The sequence below is a fragment of the Gossypium hirsutum genome, chromosome D12, assembly GCF_007990345.1.
Source record: "Gossypium hirsutum isolate 1008001.06 chromosome D12, Gossypium_hirsutum_v2.1, whole genome shotgun sequence".
Lineage (NCBI taxonomy): Eukaryota > Viridiplantae > Streptophyta > Magnoliopsida > Malvales > Malvaceae > Gossypium > Gossypium hirsutum.
In genome coordinates, this window is record NC_053448.1 from 28,113,052 (window position 1) to 28,138,934 (window position 25,883).

General features: G+C 35.3%; 1 pseudogene; it reads left to right on the plus strand.

Annotated features, from left to right (window-relative positions):
• The first annotated feature begins 1,744 nt into the window (after window positions 1-1,744).
• Window positions 1,745-25,605, plus strand: LOC121224525 (calcium-transporting ATPase 2, plasma membrane-type-like; annotated as a pseudogene).
• Window positions 25,606-25,883: the final 278 nt, after the last annotated feature.

Genomic DNA, 25,883 nt, shown 5'->3' on the forward strand with positions numbered 1-25,883 from the left:
TCAAAGAATAATATCAAACATACCTCAATCTAGTTACATGCATGGCCAAACTTCCTCCTAATTCTCTTCCAAACCAAACATGAAGCAAGAACTCCTTCCTCCTCCCTTAGAATTTTCGGTCAAAAGAGGATGAAAAAGGATGAACAAGTTTTTCTTTTCCTTTCTTTAGCTCACGGCAATGGGGGGGGAAACAACCACTCATTTTTTTGTTTTTCCTTTCTTTATTACCCATACTCCTTATTTTATTTTTTTCCTACATACCTCACTAGGCCAACATGTTCCCAACATGTTTCCACCCATAGCATGGCCAACCACTAGCTCAAATTTTGGGTAATTTGACATGCAAACCCATCATTTTCACAACATGCATTAATAGACCATTTTAAATTAGCCTATCATATTTTCACCATGTCTCATATCGATCCCTATTTAATAATTTCTCATACAATTGGCAAAATTGGAGAATGAAACTTCCACATACTCATGTACACACATAATAAGCATAGAATATGGAAATTAATTATTTTTATGACTCGGTTTTGTGGTCCCGAAACCACTTCCCGACTAGGGTAAATTTTGGGCTGTTACATCCTTAGTCTAATAAAAAATGAACAAACCAATTGAAAGACTAATATGTCATCTATTAAGTCCGATTGGAGAGATGTCTTGTCTTAGGCATTTGAGCAGATAACTAACATAAGATAGAGACATAGATATCTAAATTCGTTTATGGATTTATTCACTTCTGACATTCATAGTGTGACATGCCTTAATCTTGAGTGGATGATGGACTATGTATGTGTGACTCGTATACTTTGATGTAACTAAAAGCTTGAATTCAAATAGATAAAGAACCGAAAGCTAGTGTGTTAGGTATACGACTTTTGTAGTATGCAGTGTCATTCAGAATAGTGGAATTCATAGCCCAAGATATGGGTAAATGATATCCATTTACCACCACTTTCACTCTGGTGACATAATCATCAATGCTTTCTGAAACCTTCATTTTCAACGTCTCAAGTTTGGTTTTGAGCATTTGTAAACATACCTTGTTAGCCTTTTCAGCTCATTGAAGGGATTTTTCAATGCTTCTTTTGATGTCTTCACATCTAAAATTTTTCAAAGGTTGATTCATCAACTCCTTGAAAAATAAAGAAAAATGCATTCTTATCCTTTTTTTTTTCGAACTTCTTTCAATGCTCTTTTCTCTTTCTCTGTCAAAGTCACTTTGACAGCTGCATTTTTGGGTTCAACGTATCCTTCTCCGACAATATCTCAACAATCTTGAGAGTCAAGCAAAGCCATTCTTTTAATGCTCCAATTTCCATAATTTGTTTTTTTTTTTAATTTTGGAATTTGCGATTTAATCATGTTTGTCATTATGACGACTACACAAATCTAGCTTTGATATCACTTTTTGGAATCATATACAGAATTAATAATAAAAAAATAATTTTATTACGCAATACAAAGACAATTTTTTTCTCTCTATACTACCTGGTACTAGTTTTCTATCACACAAACTTTTAATTTTTCTTCACCATATATATTCCAGCAAATCCATGCTTATCCAATAAGCTTCACCACCAATTCTTTGTTTATCCTTAAGGAAACTTAAAACAAGCTTCCATATTGCTATTTTGCCACCTTTGTAAACCCATTTAATGTCACGTTTTAAACCAATTTATAAAGCCACTATTAGATTTGAGCTTTTTTGACTTTGAGAAGTTAGTTTGGCTTTTAACAATCTCTGGGTGGAGATTCCAAAACAGAATGTCAAGCACAAAAACTTGTAAAGGTTGAGCTATTCATCTTTACTCAGAAATGAATGGGAGTAGTGCTAGAACTTCCTAAAGAAAGGCTACATTTGTCTTGCCTATATGGATTTGGAAAATGATTTCTCTTCTACAAATGCATTCCACTTTTTGGATATACTTTTTTTGGAATTATGGGTATTAAAGATCCTATTCGCCCTAGTGTCAAAGAATCTGTCATTGCTTGTCGTTCTACCTGTTACTGTAAGAATGGTTACAATAGATAATACAAACTCTACAAAGGCTATAGCCAGGAAATGTGGAATCCTTACATATGATGGCGTAGTCGTTGAAGGTCTAGATTTCAAAGAGAAGAATCAGGCAAAAGTACTTGCTTTAATTCCTAAGATTCAGGTACTCTCCAACATTTTTTCCTTTGCTTGAAAACTATTATCTGTTTTAGGTACTCGTAACAAGGACAAATTATCTAATAAAACCTCGATTCTCCTTCTTTTTGTAGGTGATGGCTCGATATTTTCCTATGATCAAACATACACTGGTAAAGTAATTACAAAGTGTTGGTAATGTAAAGTTGTTAAGGATTTAGTGGGGGTTGTTGAAGATTTTGTGGACATGTGGTTACGGGTTTTTTACAAAATTGCCTATGCCACATTATTACCCTTCTGTTACTAATATAAATAGAGGACTAGTTTCCTCATTGAAAAGACCAACTCTCCCTGAAAGCATTCCTCTCCTCCAGTTTCTTTGTGTTTTCTTTATAAACTAGCTATTTTTGTTCCCTAATCACTTTAGATAAAATTCTATCTAGGAGTTTGGGTTTTTAGCAGGACCGATTGTGACCCCTCCAAACTTTCCTGGAAATTGTTCCTACTATGATTTCCCGATAAGAGCAGTACTAATCGAGTTCCATCTTCCATATTTAGGTGTACGAATATCGAAGGACTATGTTAATATTGAGGGACGATGTCCACTATACGATTATATTGACCAGGGCGAATTCATTTCTAGGGTAGTGGATTTACCACAGCACAATAATATCTAATTTCATATTTAATTATTTTTTTTCAGTCAGTGTTAACAGATTTGTTTTACAGTAGATTATATTTCCAAAAATTTAGAAATGAATTATTGCTTAAACATGTCTACCTCAATCAACAAACCACATCGAAAATCCAGATGACGTTATAACTGCTATAGTTTCTGAAGTAAACCTGGTTGAAAATAACACCGAGTGGATTGTAGGCACAAATGCCTTTAAACATTTCTACGCTAACAGAGAAATGTTCACTGAATTTGAAAAGGTAAATAAAGGTGAGCAAGTCTACATGGGAAATTCAAGCACTTCGGAAGTACTCGGTAAAGGAAAAATTTTACTCAAACTCACTTCTGGTAAAACTTTGGCATTGAATAATGTTCTGTATGTACCCGCCCTTTGTAGAAATTTGATTACTGGTGGTCTATTGAATAAAGCAGGCATTAAACTAGTCTTTGAATGCTTTACTACTTAGTTTTGGCTTACTTAATGAGATGTGGGGGGAGGTCGTACTTTCTACGAATCACATTATTAATAAAGTGCCTCATAAAAAATTAGATTGTACCCCATATGAATTATGGAAAGATTATGCCCCTAATCTAAAATACTTGAAAGTGCGGGGGTGTTGAAAAAAGTAGGCATACCTATTTTTAAATAGAACACTATTAGGTCTAAAACTGTTGATGTTGTTTTGTTGGTTATGCTCTGAACAGTGCTACGTATAGATTTATGTCTATGCATGATTCTTCCATATGTGAATCCAGAGATACTATTTTCTTTGAAAATATTTTTCTCTAAAGAAGTTTGTTGCAAATCCTGAGACACAATTAGATGAGCATGATTCTTCTTCTAGTACACATAATAGAGATATTCTTAATATGATGTAGAACCTAAAAGAAGTAAAAGACAAAGGAATGCCACTAGTTTCGTACTTGATTATCTTACTTCTTTCATAACTGAAGTTAATGAATTAGACTTAATAAATGATTCTATTGCTCATGGCTTTTGATAAACGAGGATCTAAAAACTTACGATAAAGCTAGAAATTCACTATATGCTAGTTTTTGGAGAGATCCTATTGACACAATTAGTAGATTTGCCTAAAGGTTTTAAACTTAGTAGTAATAAATGGGTCTTTCAAAAGAAACTTAGACCTAATGAGTCAATATAAAAGTATAAATCAAGACTAGTGGTTAAAGGATTTACTCAGAAATTTAGAGTAGATTATTTTTATACATACTCTCTTGTGATTAAAATATCTACCATTTGTGTTTTGTTTTCTTTAGGTTCCATTCATAATCTACTAGTACATCAGATGGATCTAAAGACAACTTTCTTGAATGGTGATTTGGATGAGGAGATTTATATAGAGCAACCTCCAAGATTTGTGACACTTGGTATGGAAGATAAATTTTGCAGACTTAAAAAATCTTTGTATGGTCTCAAACAAGCTCCAAAACAATGGTATGAGAAATTTCATAAAACTATTCTTAGTTTTGATTTTATATTTAATGGTTTAGATGTATATGTATGTTTGGATCTGATTGTGTCATCAAAAGTTTATAAGTAGATGACATGTTAATTTTCATTTCTAATATAGAAGCCATTAATAAAACCAAGATTTTCTTATCTACCATATTTGAAATGAATGATTTGGGAGAGGTAGATATAATCTTAGGAGTTAAAGTTACAAAATCAAAAAAGGGTTTTTCACTAAACCAATCTCACTACATAAAGATAGTGTTAAAAATGTTTAATAGTTTTGATGTAATCCCTATGAAAATTCCTTATGATTCTAGCATACAACTGCTAAAAAATAGAGAAAACAATATTTCTCAATTAGAGTATGGAAAGATTAGTGCGAGTCTTATGTTCTTGATGAACTACACTCGATTGGACATTGCTTATACGGTTAGTAGACAAAGTAGGTATACCCATAATCCGAGCAATGGGCATTGGAATGCTCTAAAGCTTTTGCTTAAATACCTTAAAGGTACTTTACCTTAGGAATTAGAATTTTTCGGTTACCCTATAGTCCTTGAAGGCTATTGTGATGCTAATTGGGTAACTGATAACGATGAGGTAAGCTCTACAAGTGGGTATGTCTTTACTTTGGGTGGAGCAACCATTTCATGGAAGTCTGCTAAACAGACTTGTATTGCTTGCTCCATGATGGGGTCAGAGTTTATAGCACTTGACTTAGCTAGGCAAGAGGCTGAGTGGCTTAGGAATCTACTTGCAAAGATTCCTTTATGGGAAAAATCAGTACCTCCCGCATCTTTTTTATCTGACTCGCAAGCCACAATTTGTGTTGCTAAGAGTCAAGCTTACAATGGTAAGAAGAGGCATATTTGGATAAGACATGAATATGTGAGACATTTAATCAAAAACGGAGTACTTATCTTGGAGTACGTGAGGTCTGAAAGGAACCTAGCTAATCTGCTAATCAAAGGGTTAAGTAGGAAAATGGTTCTTAATCCGTCGAGCGGGATGGGTCTAAAGCCCAATGGTTGAGGAATTCATGGTGGATGCCCAACTTAGTCTCTAAATTTAATGTGGTCAAGCGAAATTATGGAAAGACTCATGGTGTACATTTTACCTATCCCTATGGCAAATGATGTACATGCATAAGGATGAGTTTTTACTCTTAATGAATTCATAGCCCAGATTTTGGGTGGTCCTTTTGAGATGGACTTGATGAATTCACCAACTTGAGAGGTTGAGTTTATTACGGTTAATGAGTTCATATCTCAGATTTCGGGTGGTCTTATTGAGATGGACTTGATGAATTCATTGAACTTAAATTTGAGAGGATGAGCTTAATGAAAGCTCTTAATGATTTCTTAGTCCTGATATAAGTGGTCTATAGTGATATACCTGATTAAATCACCTACGTAAGCGTGAAGGATTTAGTGGGAGTTGTTGAAAATTTTATAGAGATGTGGTTCTGAGTTTTTTACAAAATTGCTTATGTCTTTTTATCGTATCACCCTTTTGTTACTAGTATAAATAGAGGACTAGTTTCTCTATTTTTATACACTGAATAGAGAAATGAACAACTCTTTGTGAAAAAATTCCTCTCCTCCACTTTCTGTGTGTTTTCTTTATAAACTAGTCGTTTTTATTCCCTAATCACTTTAGAGAAAATTCTGTCTAGGAGTTTGAGTTTTAAGCGGGACCGACTGTGACCCCTCCAAACTTTTTTAGAAATTTTTTCTACTGTAATTTCCCAATAAGAGTAGTACCAATCGAGTTCCATCCTCCATATTGGAGTGTATGATGAATATCAAAGGAATATGTTAACCTTGGGGGACGACGTCCACTACATGATTACACCGATCAGGGTGAATTTGTTTCTAAGGCAGTGGATTTACCACGGCAAAGTCATTTCTGATTTCATATTTAATCATTTTTTCAGTCAGTGCTAACAATTTTTTTTACAATAGATTATATTTCCAACACGAAGTACATTTGATAAAGTTGTTGCTGTGATGGATGATGGAACAAATGATGCTCTAGCCTGCACGAAGTAGATATCAGACTAGCAATGGGCATTGTTGGAACTGTGGTAAAAAATGCTTTAATATTTTCATACAGCGCATTCATCTTGGACCTATCAAATTGAAGAAGATTTCAAATCCAAAAAGACTTCTATATCATGATCTATTGAAGCACTGATGTCATAATCTTATTCTCAATTTCAGGTGGCCAAGGAGAGTGTTGATTTCATAATCCTGGAAGACAATTTCTCAAAAATTGTGATAGTGGCCAAATGGGGAAACTCAATATACATCAATATTAAAAAATATGTACAATTTCAACTGGCAGTCAACATTGTTGCCTTGATTATTAATTTCTCCTCAACATGTGTGATAGGTATGATAGGGATATCTTTCTCTACTATTATTTTGAACTTATTTTTTTAACTTTCTTTGCAAATGGAAATTATTTTATTCATTTTTTCGCACCAAATCATGTTGCATAGAGCACTTCTTTTATAGTTGTTCAGCTATTGTGGGTCAATATGATTATGGATACTTTGGAAGTGCTTGCACTTAAAACTGAGCCTCTAATTGATTGTTAAACAAATTAATAAAGATAGAAACAAAATGCTTGAAGTTTCATTTCCTTTTAACTTTTTTGTACTTGAAGATACTTGAGTAAGGGTATTCATACAACAAAGAATACTTTTATTGCCAACATTAATAACAACATTAACCCATTAACTGCTAGTAATTGACTTATAACAGACTTAACAAATAATATTTATCTTAACATTCCCCTGGTTTTCTAAGTTTTGTTGAACTAATATTCACTCAACAACACTTGCAATGCTTCTCTAAAAGTAGAAAACTATTTTGCTGTAATTGGTTTTGTAAGCACATCAACCACCTGTCTTTCTGATGGAACTAAATTCACCTGTAGTATGCCATCAAGAACTATTTCATACACAAAATGATAATCAATTTCCACATGCTTCACCTTAGCACGATGAGTAGAGTTTACAGCCATTGTCATTATTGATATGTTATCACACCATACAACTAGTGGTTGTTTAATAGTTACACCAACCTCAGTTAGAAGTTGCTTTATCCATAACAACTCAGACACACAATTTGCTAGATTTCGATACTCTACTTCTGATGAGGATCTGGACACAAGAACTTGCTTCTTGGAGCACCATGCAATTGGATTGGAACCGAGATAAATGCAATAGCCTGTAGTTGATCTTCTATCTTCAACAATAGAGGCCCAATCAGCATCAGAGTAGCTAATTAGGCAAACTGTCATTCTGTGAAATACAAACCATAATTCATAGTGCCATTCAAATACCTTAACACTCTCTTTACAACCTTTTAGTGAATGTCACAAGGTGCATTCATGTATTGACTAAGCTTGTTGACATAGAATGCAATCTCTGGTCATGTAATGCACACATATTGTAGTTTGCAAATGACACTCAGGTATTAATGAATATCAACAAGTGGACTACTATCTGTAATAGTCAACTTGGGAGTGCCTGCCATAAAAGTAGGAGTAGCAGTGGTTGCAGTCATGCTTGTGCTATGAAGCAAATTTAGAACATTCTTCTTCTAAGAAAGAAACAAATCACCATAGGAGGTGTGCTGAACCTCTATACCCAGAAAAAAATTGAAGCTCACCCATGCCTTTGAGAGAGAACTTGTTGTGAAGCTGCTTGATGACCTGGCTGATTTCTTCAGATGAACTACCTATCACAACTATATTGTAACAGCCCGTTTTTAGTGAAATCAGAATAGTAGTTTCAGGACCACAAATCTGAGACCATAAAATTTATTTTAATATTATTTTGTGGTCTATATCATGATAATATGATAGTATAAAAATTTTGTTAAGAAACTTTACCATTTGTATGGCCAATTTGTGAAAAAGGACTAAATCGCGTAAAGTGTGAAAGTTGTGTTCTAATAGCTAAAAGTATTAAATAGCTATAGAAAATTAAAATAGAGGTCCTTATATAGTAATTAGACCATTAATTGAGTTAGTGGATGTGCATGGCTTGGTAATTATGAAGATTTTAAAGTTAGGTAAGGGTAATATGATAAAAAGGCAATTAAAGGTAAATAAAATAAAATAAAACAAAGTGGCCATTTCTTTGTTTCATATTCCAACTAAAAATTACAACATAGAGGAGCCATGGAAGCTTGAAAATTTTTCTTAAGAAAAGTCCTTGCATGTAAGTGAAAATCAATCCCGTTTTTGATAGTTTTTATGTTTTCGGGATCGTTGTAGCTTAACCTAGCTAACTAGGGGACTAATTTGCAAAAATATTGAATAGTTTGAGATTTGAAATTGATGAATATGTTAGGGTTTTAAAGTTTAATGGAAGAAAATAAATCTTTTTTGTGAGTTAAACAACTTTTGTTAAGTGATTTTTAATGAAAATGTCAATTAGGGGTTAAATTGAGAAATATGAAAATTGTGTGTTAAATGTGTGAAATTGTGGAATGTATAGGCTGCTATGAGCCTATAGTAAATTTTTCTAGGCTTATATGTGGATTAAACTTCATGGATTTCATTTTACGAGCCTAGGGACTAAATTGTAAAGAAGTCAAATGTTTAAGGGAAAAATGGTAACTTTGCCATAATATGAAATTGGATTGAATTGAATAGAATGAAGATTAAATTAGTTAAATTTGATTATATAGATCAAGAAAAGCCACGCTCGAAATTGAATCGGGAAAAGGACAAAAGAGTAGACTAATCGATCAATTTTCTCTGAACTAATTCGAGGTAAGTTTGTATGTTAATAAGCATTAAATTATATGTGTTTCAAATGCTGTGTTATTATAACCGTGATGATACGACTCCACAGAAATATTTGACGAAGTTTCGACAACGTAAGGATCCTGGTTGAACCTTAAGAATAGATAGGATACAAATGACATGTCATTAAGGGTTACCATGTTTTGGTGCTGGTCTCATACGTCCTACCAGTTGCTGAGTTTTTGGCATGTGTTGCGATTACTTTACAACTTGTGTGAGCAGCACCGTGTAGCTACGTCTTGACTAACAGCTTGTGTGAGCAGACCCAGTTATGGCTCGAGAGTGAGCATTGATATGAGATATGAGATAGTGATGATTTTGACCACGTATGGGCACTTAGTGTGTGAGATACCCGAGTATCCAATAGTATTCCAAATGGTTCAACGGGCACAGTGTTAATACGAAATTATTCGAGTTCGTTACGAACTAGTAGAGGTATTTATGTGAAATATGAGAAGTAATTCATTTTGATATATTCATACATGGCTAACATGATTATGGATTATGTGTTAGGATTTGGGCCAAATGGAGTTAATCTATGTCCTAATTTTGGTTATATAAATTGTGGATGAATGGTAAGTTGTATTTCTAGTTATATGAACTTACTAAGCTTAATTGCTTACTCTGTTTATTTTTCCGTGTTTTATAGTGCTTCGGAAGCTCGCTCGGTTTGGAAGTTGTCAGAGATTGCATCACACTATCAAATACTTATTTTAGTACTTTGAACTTTATATTTTGGGTAAATGGCATATATAGGTGTTTTGGCTAATGTAGCCTATATGTCTTATTGTGTTTTGGCCATTTATTTTGGCTTGAAAATGGTATATGTTTGGTTATATAAATATGTATAAATGACCTTATGGTATGTGGTGTATAGTTGCTATGTGAATGCCTTATTTGTGAATTGGTATTTAGGGTACCAAATGGTTGAAATTAAGATGCGGTATGCATGCTAAGTTTTAGGCACAATGTCTCATATATGTGTTTGACCATTTAGGTATATTTTGGAAGTATATTTTGGCATGTTATAAATAGTCTTTTGAGGTACCTATGAGAATCATGATTTTGTGTGATATTATAACATGTTAGGAACTTGATATTGGTTGGTTTTGAATGCCTATTTATGCCATGGTTGTATGTGCATTGTTGAGATTAGGTTGGTACCACATTGGGTGAGAAATTTGACTTGGAAATAGCCTATTTTTATCGACATGAGCGTCTATCTCAACCGTGTGTGACACACGGCCAGGTGACACGGTCGTGTGTCCTCTGATACTTCTTTAGAAATCAAGTTAGTAGTTTCACATGGCCTAGCACATGAGCGTGGGGCTTGGCTGTTTGGCTCAAGTCAGTATACCCTCTAGTTTTCATATGGCCTAACACACGGCCTAGCACACGGGCGTATGAGGCCATTTCGAAAGGTACACGGCTTGACACACGGGCATGTGGGTTGGCCGTGTGACCCAAGTCAGTGAATTACACGGGGTTGGGCACGAGTTGGGAAACGGTCATGTGCCTCCATTTTGAATGCCCACATGGCCTGAGACACGGGTGCCTGTCCCCTACACTTTGAAAATTTTCAATTTTTTTCTAAAAATTCATTGAGTACTCGGTTTAGCCCCAAACCACTTTTAATGTCTATTTGGGGCCTCAAGGGCTCGTATTAGGGACTATATGAATGAATTTGAATGGTTGTTAATTTGAATGAGAAATGAATTTGAGATGTATGATTGTTTGACCTATAAGTCCGGTAATACTCTGTAACCCTGTTCCAGCGTCGGATACGAGTTAGGGGTGTTACATATATCATCTACTTATACCATTAGAAAAATTGTTGAGGCATCAGTTGTTCGAGAAAACAATGATTGATCAACTTTAGAAGCTTGAAAACCAAGTTGCTCTACCAAATGTTGCCTCAATGTATGAAACCAAGCTCGAAGGGCCTGTTTTAAACCATGTAGTACCTTATTTAGTTTACGCACAAGCTGTCCTTCATTTGCTCCGTGCATCTCAAAACCTAGTGGCTGATCCATATAAATTTCCTCAGTCAAGGTGCCATTAAGGAAAACATTATTCACTTCAACTTGCCTTAACACCCATCCATTAATAACAACAATTGCTAGAATTGTCCATATTGTTACAGCTCGAACAATAGGCTAAAAGTATCATAAAAATCAGAACCAGCATGTTGAGAGAACCCATTAGCTACTACTCCTTCTTTTATACTTGTCCACAAATCCATCAGGCTTCTTCTTCAATCTGAACAACCACTTACAACCAATTGATCTCTTAGAAGGTGGGAGAGGACAAAGGCTTCAAGTATTATTTTTTAGAAGAGCTTGTAACTCACTGTTCACCACTTCTTGTAGTAAGATTAACTCATTGCTTCACGAATATCAATAGGTATAATAGCAGAGAAACTATCAGTAAGCACAGTATCAAATGAACTAGTTACCCTGGTGACATATGTTTTTGGTTTAAAGGTTCCTACTTTGTTGCTAGTAACCATAGGATGAGAATTAGTGGCCTAAGATGACTAACTTAGAGTTGGACACTGAGTTGGTGGATGGGAAATGACTACCACATTATTTGAAGGTGAAGATATTGACACACTAAGAGAAGCTGATACAAAAGCTGGATTCATTAGTGTATTAGATGATAGAGATAATATTTTGGACTCGCGAGGTGACCCATGATTTGTAACTTAGGCGGATAGAAATATAACTAATTTTGAACTAGATGGTACAGTTGACGGACTACTGGACAATTTGGATGTATGTATAATATTTTTAAATGGAAAAACACTTTCATGAAACGTGACATGACGAGATAGAAACACCTTACCTAAAGAATTTCGACACCTTTAACCTTTGTGTTGAGGAGAATAGCTTAAGAATATACATGGAGCTGATTGAAATTGAAGTTTGTTAGTATTATAAGGTCTAAGGTTAGGGAAACATAAGTAACCAAGTACTATAAGCGACAGATAATCAGGTTTAACACAAAATAGTTTTTCATAAGGAGAGATATTGCCTAGCATAGAGAGGGTAACCTGTTTATCAGATAAATTACACTATTGAAAGCTTCACACCAATAAGTGAAGGGCATGCACACATGAGCCAACATGGAGAGACTGGATTCCAAATGAGCCAACAATACCATTTGCTCAGATGTGTAAGGACATGTGAGCCTGTGAGAGATACCTCTTTGTGATAGATACCATTTCAACACTTGAAACTCACCCCCTCTATCTGTTTGAAGCACTTTTAATTTTACCCCAATTATTATTTTAGCTTGTTAGTGAAATTGAGGAAAGACTGTAGCAACATTTGACTTTTTCTTTAAAAAATAGAGCCATGTGTATTTGGTATAAGCATCTGTAAACGCCACATAATAAGAGAAACCATTTGAACATACTGGAGCTGACCCCTAAACATCTGCAATTACCATCTAAAGAGGAGTAGTATATTTGGATGTAGAAGCAGAAAAAGGCAATTTATTTTTTTTGCCTAGATGACAAGTAACACAGTCAACCAAAATTTTATTATCATACACAAGTACATTACAATAAGTCAAAGCTTTCTTAAGTGTAGCTAAATAGGGATGCCCTAGTTTACTATGCCATACAACTAAAGGAATGGATTTGACAATAGCAAGACAATGTGTTGAAGTAGTAGATATAGTAGATTTGATACTAGTGCTTAGATGCAATTTGTAGAGACCATCATGAACTGATCCTTGAAGAAAAACATCTCGACTCTGCAAATCACACACTTGACATCTAGTAGGAAAAAACCTCAAACACCACCTAGTTGTCCTTTGCAAATTCAGACACAAACATTAGATTTTTAGCAATACCAGGCACAAACAAGAGGGACCTCATTTACAATAAACGAGAATGAGTAAGTAAAGATGTCTGACCAGTATGAAGAACAAGTAAGGCAGATCCATTACCCAAATACACTTTCTTTGGGCCATTGTATAGAGTGATTTTCCTTTGTTGAAGCAGAGTGAGTGAGATGATGTGTCACCAGAGTCTAGATACCAAGCATTATCTCCAACAGTGTCAGGCGTAGCAACATAAGTTTGAAGATTAGAACTCAAGATAGGAGTAGTTGTTGAAGCATGATCGAATATTTAACGTCACATCAATAATGTACAAGTGCACACTATCGATGTAAGAATAGTAGACAGATGTGAGTTTGTTAGATATCAATCTCATAGAGATGGCTGTCTTTTGTCTATTAATGCCGGTGCAATAACTAGATAGAAACGAAATATATTGTGAGGATAGTTGTCGGAGCAACAACTTGAAAAAAATAAAATAAAATATGATAATGATAAACTGGGATCCCAACATGAATCTTCAGCAGAACACTAAGTGTTCACAAGGTATAAAAGGATAGGTGATTGTCAAGGTAATAAATTTAATGTATATCTTACCAAACATCACTCCTCTATTTAATCTGAAACTTAAACATGTACATTAAACCCACCTTCCGATAATGGTAATATGGAACTATTAGGGACAAGTGGACTAAATTCCTCTAATCCTCACTCAACTTTCATTGCAATACTTGTTGGCTCGAACTACCACTGCACTTTCCAGTGTCAGTGCCTGCAATAACACTTCCGTGTTAAGAAACATTCAAACCTCAAGATTAAACAATAAAAGCAAGATTGAATAAGATAACATTTAACCAAGAATTCATGTGTACTTCCACACAAACATAAAATAAAGAGTAATCACCAGCATTTAAAAAGAAATAAGAAAGAATCGAGTGGAGAATACTATTCCTAGACAACTCGACTGAATCTTTCTTTTCCCTCTTGTCTCGCACTTAGGTCTCCTCGTCAAAAGCTAATATGCATTAATTTTCACGTTGATTCACCCGTGAGAGGCTTAAGCTGCCATAGTTGCAAGCTTCAAGGTAGGATGAAAAAGATGATGGTCAAGAAAAAGCTCTCTCCCCCTATTTTTCTTCTCACGTCAACCTTTAATGTCATCTTCCAATAGTACAAGTGTCTTTTCCTCAGAATTATTCTGTCCTTGTATGTACAGGTTGGTTATACCAAACTGGACAACTCATGTATTTTTAGTTCTTATCCAGACAATTGTCAGGTGCGGTGACGATTCTGGACGTAATCTGGAATTAACTTATGCAACGACATTAATGTAAAAAGATAGAAAATTAAGGATAAAACACTGACTTATAAAATGTAATTTACTAAACTGAAAATGCTAAAATATATGATAAGGTTAACTAAATGGGAACAATTTAACCAATAAGTAAGGAGGAAAACCTATGTTCTTTCTAGTGTTATCACACCCCCAAACTTGAGGTTTTACTTGTCCTCAAGTAAAACATAAACTAGCAAGGCTACAATAATTTTACTAAGGAAAATGATCATTCTAGCAACTTGAACCCTCTAAATTCCCAATGAATGAATCATATTCAGATGAAAGGATATTGCATCAACAATACCTAAGCATGAATGAATAATGTTACAACTTCATCACTGCTAGCATCATGCTTCAAACCCCAAGTTCTATCTACCAATACAATATTTATTGTACAATACTAAGTATTTATATTATATATATTCGAAATAAGAGACATCATTGCATTACTATACCCTTGTTCCTGAAAAGTAACGCTGGAGTGCAACAAACCCCCAAGGAGTACGTAATTGCACCGACACACACTCATCCAGCGACAACCTTTGGCCAGATTGATTTTTCTAACGCTTGTATTGAAGTGTTCCATTTTTAACATTCTATACTACACCCACTTTGGAGTGTCTCTAATTTATAACTATATATATAAGCCACTGTAAAAATTAGATTCATTCAAGATTTAAGGAATGATGGCAGTCATCCATTACTAATGCAACCTAATCCATTCATCAAAGAATTGAAGCTACAACTTTCTATCAAATTTATCCAACTCATTCATTGATAATTCACATGATTCAAGAATTAAGCATCAAATGTAACAAAAATTTTTGAACAATTTTCATTAACTATAATTAAACCTTCCATGCTTCATTACTGAACTTAATGTTTGTATTGTCCCCAATGCACTAACATGAAAATTTAATGACAATAAAAATGCAATGACAATGTCTAGTTATCAAAATAAAACTTACAGCTACAAGCAATGCATGGATACTATAGCAAAAGCTTAAAATAAACAAATTCAGTTATCCTCAGCCATCGATGTGGCTGCACGATGTTTCTTCCTCCTTATTTTCTTCTCCTCCTCCTTTCATTTTTTATCCTTAGAGCGGTTTCTCTTCTTTTATTTAGGCTTTGCACAGTCCTCAGATTACTCCTCAGTTTTTGGCTCTGTCCCGGCATCATCGGTTGCTTCCTATGTAGGAGAGGCCACCTAGAGTGGTCTACTGTAGACCACTATTGCCAATGAATTGTATTGCTTCTCACTAGTCACCTTAGTAGCTTCCAACGGTCTTATTCTATCTCGCTCTAAATTATCAATATTTACACCCACAGACTCGGATGCAGTGAAAATGTTCACAATAGAATCTCTCTTCTTTTTCATTTCATCTTCAACAACTTCTTCTTTAGAAACAACTTCCTTCTCAATAACAGTGTCCTCTTGATCAGCAAAAATACCATCCTCGAACAAGCTATCAATCTTTCATAGGCATTCTTCAATGTCCCTGGATTCCTCTTCTTTGTCATTATCAGAGACTTGCACAATGGGAGGGGATGCCACCGATCTATCTCGGTCTTCCAATTCGTCTTCTGCAAATGAGAGTTCATAATTTCAAATGATTACTGGAAACACTGGGAATTCTGGTACTGGGGATGGGCTCAATTGGCTTAATATGGCTATAATTGAACTATTTCGAGCTTTGGTATAAGCATAACAAATTCTGGGATTTCTCCAGATATTTTATTGTAGTGACAATCCTGATCTGCCTATTGTTGATGGAATTAACCATTTTTTCGACATCTTTCATTTTGCTCCATAATGATGTCTCTACATTTAGGTTTTTCGTTTTTCCATTCCTTGTCTTGCTTGTTTTTGCCTCCTTCAGTATCGGCGTATCTTTTCCGCGAGTCATTCTTTCTATATAGGCTTCACTGATCTGGCCCTTATTTTCCAGGACTTTCTCACCATTACGGGAAACGATTCCTCTTTGTTGGCACAATAACATCACCAATGATAGGAAAACCAAGATTCTAATTTGCCTTGCGGCGCAATCAGCAATTTCCTAGTAGAGTATTAGCTGACATCGATCTTTCTACCCTTGATGATGGAATGTATCAGACACATTCTATCAAATGACTGAGTGGTTTTTTATCCAATGGTGGAATATGAATTTCCTTAAATTTTGGTGAGTTATAAATGGTAGTACAGAATTACGAAATGTGTTGACAAAAAAATTTTAGTACGTCGACAATGGTACTTAATTATTTTTCAAAAAAGAAGGAAAACAAACTTTAATAAAACATAAATTAAATAAACTAAAATTACGAAGTAATAATTAAAAATTAAAACTTTTCGACCAATTTAATGGTCTCTGCCTGCTTTTGATCACTCTTGCCAAAATAGTGTTTCAGCCTCTGTCCATTTACTTTGAACTAGTGTCCATCACGTAAATCTCAAATTGTGACTGCACCATGAGAAAATATGTCGACAACTTCAAAAGGTTTAGACAAACGTGAACGCAATTTACCTGAGTGCAATTTAAGTCGAGAATTGAATAATAAAACCTGTTGGCTCGCGATAAATTGTCGTTGTAAAATAATCTTGTCATGCTATTGTTTGGTCTTTTCCTTATAAATCACAGCATTTTTATAGGCATTTCTCCTAGTCTCCTCTAGTTTAGTGATATCCAACAGCCTTTTCTTTCAAGCCACTTCATAGTCCATGTTCACTTGCTTAATTGCCCATATTGCTTTGTGTTCCAGTTAAACTGGCAAGTGACATGCTTTTCTAAAAACTAATTGATACAGCGACATCCTTAATGGAGTTTTGTATGTTGTCCGTAATGCCCATAAAGCGTCATCCGATTGGAAAGACCAATATTTCCTCAAAGGGTTTACAACCTCCTCAAGAATGTTCTTAATTTGTTGGTTCGATACTTTGGCTTGTTTATTGGTTTGCGAATGATAAGTAGTAGTCATTCTATGATTAACTCCATATCTCTTCAGTGCAGTTGCCACTTGGTTGCAATGAAAGTGTGTACACTGATCACTAATCAATGCTTTTCGTGTGCCGAAGCGGGTGAGTATATGCTTGTGAAAAATTTTAGCACTGTCTTTGCATCATCCTTTGGGACTGCAACAGTTTCAACCCATTTCAAGACGTAGTCAATAGCTACTAGTATATAAAGATTTCCAAATAAACTAAAAATAGTCCTATAAAATCCATACCCCAAACATTGAATAATTCAACCTCCATAATTGGCTGTTACAACATTTCATTGCATCGAGATATAGAACCGATGTGCTGACATCTATCATATTGATTCACAAAATTGTGGGCGTCTTTGAATAATGACGGCCAGTAGAATCCTGATTGGAGAACTTTAGCAGCAGTTCTCATACCACCGAAATGACCTTAATAAGGAGCAACAGGACAATGCTTCAAGATTGAAAGCATCTCCTTTTTCAGAACACAACGTCAAATTTATTGCATACCTTGAATAAATACGACTCGTTCCAATATAGTTCACTAAGTCACAAAAAAAATCTTTTTTTATGGCTTGTGACACCAAATGGGAGTTTTCCACACACTAGATAATTAATAAAATTCGCATACCAATGAGTTGCATCTATAGCAAATAACTTCTCATCTCGGAATGCATCGACAATTTGAAGTATGTTTCCATCTTTATTTCCAACTTCCAATCGAGATAGATGGTTTCTAACTTGATCCTCTGAACCCTTACAACAGTAATATCCAGCATATCAGTCTTGGTTTGGTATTATTTGTAGCAAAGAGATATCTCAACGTCGAGTGATCAGTGAATTCAGTAACCTTTGCACCGACAAAATAGGAATGAAATTCGTCGAAAGCAAAGACTACAAACAACAATTCTTTCTTTGTGGTGGTATAATTGAATTGAACCTCTGTAAGAGTTTTTCTAGCATAATAGATGGCGTGGAATATTTTTCCCTTTCGTTGTCCTAGAACCGCACCTACAACAAAGTCTCTTGCATTGCATATAACTTCAAAAAGTTGAGACCAATCTGGTGCAACAGCAATGGGTGCATTCCCTAGCTGCTTTTTTAATTGAATAAAGGCAACTAGACATGCATCATCAAAGAAGAATTTTTTAAAAATCTCTAATAAACCTTCGGTAAAACCCTGCATGTCCAAGAAAACTGTGAATACCTTTCACGTTTTTTGGTGGAAATTTCTCAATGATTTCCACCTTTTCTTTGTCTACTTGAATGCCTTGACTAGAGATGCGATGGCCTAACACAATGCCTTCAGTTGCCATGAAATGACATTTTTCCCAATTCAAGACAAGATATGTGTCCTCACATCGTTTTAATACTTTATCCAAATTGTCAGCGCAATGGTCAAAATCATTCCCATAGACTGAGAAAGCATCTATAAAAACCTTTAAATAGTCTTCAATCACATATGAGAATATTGCCATCATGCACCTTTGAAATGTGGCTGGTGCGTTGCAAAGACCAAAAGACATACGGCGAAAAATGAAAGTACCAAAGTGGCAGATGAAGGTTGTTTTCTCTTGATCCACTGGTGCAATAGCAATTTGATTGTACCTAGAATAGTCATCTAAAAAGCAATAATAACCTTTCCAGCAAGTCGATCCAGCATTTGGTCAATGAAAGGAACTGGGAAGTGATCCTTCTTTGTGGCCGCATTCAATTTGCGATAATCCATACAAACTCGCGATCCCGTGAGAATGCATGTAGGAATTAATTCATTCTTATTGTTGTGAACCACAATGATGCCAGTCTTTTTAGGTACGCATTGTACTGGACTTACCCGATTGCTATCAGAAATCGGGTAAATATTAACAGCATCAAGCCATTTTATGATTTCATTCTTGACAACTTCCTTCATCTTCTTGTTTAATCTTCTTTGCTGTTCAATCGATTGCTTGCCTTCATCTTCTAATTTGATCTTCGACATGCAAAAAAGGACTAATACCTTGAATATCGGCAATACTCCAAGCAATATCTCATTTATGTTGCTTGAAAATATGAACCAATTTCTCTTCTTGAGTTACATCCAACATTGTAGAGAAAATAATTGGGAGAGTATTATGATTAACCAGAAAGACATATTTAAGATGATGAGGTAGTGGTTTCAATTCCAGAGTAGGAGCTTCTTCAATAGATGGTTTGAAAATTAGGGTTGTTATGTTGGCTAGGTCTAAGGATTCAATCTGCCATCCATGCTTGAGTTCAAGATTATTAGCTTCAACCATATTGTCATAATCTTCTAAGGACTCGGCATCAAATGTCACTGCAAACTCTTCAGAAAGTACTATGCTTTGGTCATTGAATTCTTCCTCAATTATATGATCTAGCACATCAACAGTATGGAATTTTTCTTTGTCTTTGCATTGAATAGATTTAAAAACACTAAAGGTGGCTTGCTCGTAATTAAGTCGTATGGTTAGTTCACATTTGTAAACATTAATAAGAGTTTGATCGGTGGCTAAAAATGGTCGTCCTAAGATTATAAGAACCTCATTGTCTACCTCGTAGTCAAGTATGATAAAATCAGTCGTAAAAATGAATTTATTCATATGAACTAAGACATATTTGATTCGCCCTTCAGGTTGAGTCAAGGATCGATCGGCTAGTTGTAATGTCACTGCGGTAGATTTCATGTGACCAATTCCCAACTTTCTAAAAGTAGATAGTGGCATTAGGTTAATACTAGCTACCAAGTCGCATAAAGTCTTGCCCAAATAATGATTGCCAATTGAACATGGGATGGTAAAGCTCCTAGGATCTTTCAATTTAGAGGGCAACTTGTTTGTCAAAACAACACTACAGCCTTCTGTGAGTGAAATAGTTTTAATATGAGTGAGCTTTTTCTTCTTGGACAAGAGGTCTTTCATAAATTTCCCATAACTCGGAATGTGTACCAGAGCGTCTACTAAAGGAATGTTGATCTACAGTTGCTTCAGTGTGTCACGGAACTGCTGATACTGCTTGTCATGCTCGTTCTTCCTGAATATTTGTGAAAAAGGTAAAGGTAGAGATACATCTGCTTGTGCCGACACCTTTGATTGTGCCAAAAGTTTCGAAGGTCGGACATTAGGCATATGAGTGATAATTTGTGGAACTTCTTTGTCTGATGCATCGACAAACTCTTCAGATTCAACATTTTCACCAGTGATCACTCCATTCGTATCTAGAGGTGCTACAGTAGAGTCTATAAATGGTTCGCCAATTTGAATACCACTATTAAGAGTGATAGCCTTACAATGTTCTTTCCCTCTCAGACTGGGATTTTTCGTGTCACTAGGTAATGAGCCTAGTGGTTGAGTATTCAAATTCAAAGCAAGTTGTCCTAATTGTGCCTCCAATGCTTGAATGGAATTTGAATTCCCTTGTACGATAGCTTCCGTGCGAGTAATATACTCCCGCATTAACGGCTGAAGAGTTGCTAACGGGTCAGAAGTAGAAGCTTGAGTGTACGGTTGCTGTCGATGTCCTTGAACATGCTGATTCGATATTGAAGAGTGTTATGGCTGTATCAAATTTTGGTGTAGATGTGTCTGGCCTTGTTTTGGATTCATCTGAGTATGTTGGTTGTAGTTCTACTGTTGTTGATTATAATTCCCTTGTCTTGGATTATAATTTCCCTGAGTAGATGTATTCCTATATCTAAATGTCGCAGCATTTTGTCTAGTATTTTGAGTTCCCCAAAACAGTTGGTTGCGTGCAGAGTTATTGTAAGAGTTACCATAAGAATTTTTGCGGATACAATTAATATAACAGACATTCTCTACATGTTGTGGACAATCTTCATAGCTATGGTTGTCACTATAAATCTCACAACAAAAAGTAGGAACACTACCTAGTTGAGCGGCTTGTATAGGTGCAACGCCACTAGTCCCTTGCATATTTTTAATCATGTTTGTGAAAGAAGAAACTTGAGCACTTAGTGCGGTTATTGCATCCAATTCAATAACTCCTGGAATAGTTTCTGCTTGTGCAGCTCTGGAGATAGGGTATTGATAATCATTCTGAGCAATCCTCTCAAGAATTCTCACAGCATCATTATAAGTACAATCCAGTAGAGGTACATTGGCTGATGCGTCGACAAGATTCCTTGTATGTAATTTTAGCCCATTATAAAAATCTCAATTTGTGTTTCTGGTTCAATGTCGTGCATGGGACAACGTCGAAGTAAAGATTTATAACATTCCCATGTGGTGTGAGGATTTTCATCATCCAGCTGATGATAAGCAGTAATATCATTTTGAAGATGAGCATTCATTGTTGGCAAGTTAAATCGCAAAACAAACTGTGTTGCTAGTGCATCTTAAGAAGTAATTGATCTGGCAGGTAGCCTAAAAAACCAAGTACGGGCTCTTCCGTGTAAGGAATAAGAAAATAATTGCATCTTCAAGGCATCATCAGGAATCCCTTGTTGACTAAAGGAAGCACAGATCAATAAAAAGGATTTGAGATGTTCTCTCGCATCTTCATGTGGCAGTCCAGCATATTGTCCATTAGAATTAAGCATTTGAAACATTACTGGTTTGAGTTCAAAATTCCCAGCTTAGATTGCTAGCCTAGCAACTCCCGGTTGTAAATCATCCAAGACAGGTACTACAAAATCTCGTATAGTCCTATTTTGTATGTGACCATCTTGCGACAACAATGGGTTATTACATTTTCTGTTGCATCGGAGGTATGGCTGCATTGTCCCCTAGTAGAGTCGTATTTCTTTATTCTCGAATTCTACTCCGAACAGTCCTTTAAATTTTTGGATCAAAATCGGCAAGAAAATTCTATTTTCTTTGGGTCATAAAACACATAAAATGAAGTTGAATAAATAGCAAGAAAAACTAGTTAGTGAATACTAAATATTATATAAGGAAAATAAAGTGCAAAAACACACAAAAACAAAAATAAACATCAAACAAACACCATCCTCGAAAACGGCATCAAAAACTTGATCAACTATTTAAGGTCACAACAATAATGTGCAAGCGTACACTGTCGATGCAAGTATAGTAGACAAATGTGAGTCTGTCGGGTATCGATCCCACAGGGATTGTTTTCTTTTGTCTATTAATGTCGGTGCAATGACTAAATAGAAACAAGATAAATTTTGAGGATAGTTGTCGGAGCAAAAACTTGAAAACAATAAAATAAAATATGATAATAATAAACTAGGATCCCTAACATGAATCTTCAGCAGAATACTAAGTGCTCATAAGCTATAAAAGGATAAGTGATTGTCGAGGCAATAAATTTCAATGTATATCTTACCAAGTGTCACTCCTCTATTTAATTTGAGACTTAAACATGCACATTAACCCCACCTTCCGATGATGGAAATATGGCACTATTAAGAACAAGTGGACTAAATTCCTCTAATCATCACTCAACTTCCGTTGTAATGCTTTTTGGCTTGAACTGTCACTGCACTTTCCAGTGTCAGTAACTGCAATAACACTTCCGTGTTAAGAAACATTCAAACCCCAAGATTAAACAATGAAAGCAAGATTGAATAAGATAACATTTAACCAATAATTCATGTGTACTTCCACACAAACAGAAAATAGAGAGTAATCGCCATCATTTAGAAAGAAATAAGAAAGAATCGAGTGAAGAATACTATTCTTAGACAACTTAACTGAATCTCTCTATTCCCTCTTGTCTCGCACTTAGGTCTCCTCGTCAAAAGCTAATCTGTATCAATTTTCACGTTGGATCACCCGTGAGAGGCTTAAGCTGCCATAACCGCAAGCTTCAATGTAGGATGAAGAAGATGATGGTCAAGAAAAAGCTCTCTCCCCCCTATTTTTCTTCTCACATCAACCTTTTATGTCCTCCTCCAATAGTACATGTGTCATTTCCTTATAATTATTTTGTCCTTGTATGTACGGTTGATTATACCAAACTGGACAGCTCACGCATTTTTAGTTCTTATCCGGACAACTGTCAGGTGTGGCGACAATTTTGGATGCAATTTGGAATTAACTGATGCAGCGACATTAATGCAAAAAGATAGCAAAATTAAGGATAAAATAGGCTAGGATTCACTGAGTTATAAAATGCAATTTACTAGACTGAAAATGCTAAAATATATGCTAAGGATAACTAAATGGGAACAATTTAACCAATAAGCAAGGAAGAAAACCTATGTTCTTTCTAGTGCTATCAAAGCACTTCCAGGCTGCGGAGTTGCACAAAACAGGTTGAACCATGCATTTGTAGGAGTTTGAGAAGGTAAGAAAACCCAATTTCCATATGGAGCCATTGTAGGAGAAGACATTGGTAAACCAAATGAAGGCACCCATGATGACATTGATGATCCTTTACCAAACATACACACATTTTCTTGTGGAGGCCGATAACTAGTACTCTTGTAAGTGGCATCAAACCTATGATAGCAACGATCAACAAGATGCCTTGTTTTTTCACAAAGTTGGCACTGAATACGAGAGTTAGACATGCGACCACGTCCCCAGCCACGTGAGGAACTCGAAGCAGGACGATAAGTAGGAGTTGAATTACTGTCTACCACTGAAGTAGTCTGTTGATGAGTAACCATGTTTGCTGAACTAGGAATCTCAACTACAGTAGATTGCATTCAAGCTTCAGCATCAAGAAGCAAAGTAGTAATATTTTGAACACTAGAAGGTAGTTTACTTGCTGTTATGACAGTTATAACTGATTCATACTCAGGAGAGAGACTATTGAGAATTGCAGTAACATGCTCATGCTCACTAATAACCTCACCAAGCAAGACTATCACAGTAGCCTTTAACATTCATCAAGAAATCCTTCATTGACAAATCTCCCTTGCGTTGAGAATGGAAAGCACGTCTATAGAACATTAACCTAGATGTGGTGGTCTTACTACCATATATAGTAGCAAGTGTATTCCTTATCTATGCACTGGAATCCATGCCAATAGGTTGAGGTAACATACTTTGGATAATAGAAGAAAGAAGCCAAGATGCAAGAACATTGTCCTATTGCTTGTACAGCACAAAAACAAGATTTTCTTAAAGCATACCATTTCCATCAGGGATCATTGATGGAGGAACAATAGTTTGAGGATAAAGAAAATGTTGCAGCTTGTAAGTTTTGATTGCAAAAAGTACCTGTTGACGCCATAACAAATAATTGAAGTCATTAAAAAGAATATTAATCTTCTTGGTGAAGAAGAAGAGGCTGTCAAAGACTGAATTAGAAACCATTGCTGGTGTAGTGGCATGAACCATGAATGCTCCACAGGTCCTAAAAAATCCATGAGAGAGACGTATGATACCATGTTAAACAAAGTAACAAAGACAGAAACATAATGCTTAAAGTTTCATTTCGCTTCAACTTTTTCATACCTGAAGACTTGAGTAAGGGTATTTATACAACAAAGAATACTTTTGTTGCTAACAATAATAACAACACTAACCCATTAACTGCTAGCAACTGACTTACAACAGACTTAACAAATAATATGTATCTTAACACTGATGAACTAATGAAGCAAGTACCAGTTGGAAGGAAAGGAAATTTTATCAGTAATGTCATCTGGAACAATATCCAGGGGCAATCTCTATATCAATTTATTGTACTATGGTATCCCCAGGAGAGAGGAAAAGTAATGTTTTAATCTCGATGGCCCTGATTCTGATATGATACTGAACATAATTATTTTCAATTCATTTGTCTTCTGTTAAGTACCTTTTATCAAGAATTCCTTGATACTCCTTAGTGCAAGTTGTTATATATGCAATTGCTGGAATGCTAACTTTTGGCATGCTAGAAAATAATTGTGAGCTAAAAAACTGTCATTCGGACTCTTCATTTTTTAAAGTACCTATATCCAATACTAATGTTTGACAGATTCAAACAAGGGTATAAAGATAGATCCTCCAAGGATTCATATGATGCCAATTGGAAATTTGATAAAACAGGAAAAATTAACATACCTAGTCTAAGTAACATAGGACAAAAGTATCATGTATTGTTTAGCTTTAGTAACATGGTTTATCACCACCAAGGCATGAAGAAAAACTCCGAATGCTTGGTATTTTCAACAGGTCTTCAATGAGATCAGTTGACGGGACATGGAAGAAATAGATGCTCTTAGGGGCATATTAGATAACTCAGTTTTCGTGGCTGTTCTTAGTTGCACTGCAGTCTTCCATATCATTATCGTCGAATTTTTAGGTACATTTACGAGCACAACACCGCTTACATGCTACCAGTGGTTGGTATGTGTATTCATCGGATTCTTAGGCATGCCGATGGATCCCAGTATGAAACCACCATAGAGGGAAATGAAAAAATCGTCAAGATTTTTGTTACTTGGTCTCTGAAGTTCTAATATCACACACACATATATACTAATCAATAATTGTGTAGTTTATAGATAGAATGGTAGTCTATTTCTCTTAGTTTCAAAGGTCAAAAATTTCGATGCATCCTTCACCATTATCTTCGTTAGTTTCTACTCAAAATTGAAGTAATTCAATAAAAAAGATGTGCCATATAATATGTACCAAAAGGGAAACAAATTAGTACATTTAAAGTGGAAATTTATTTATTTATT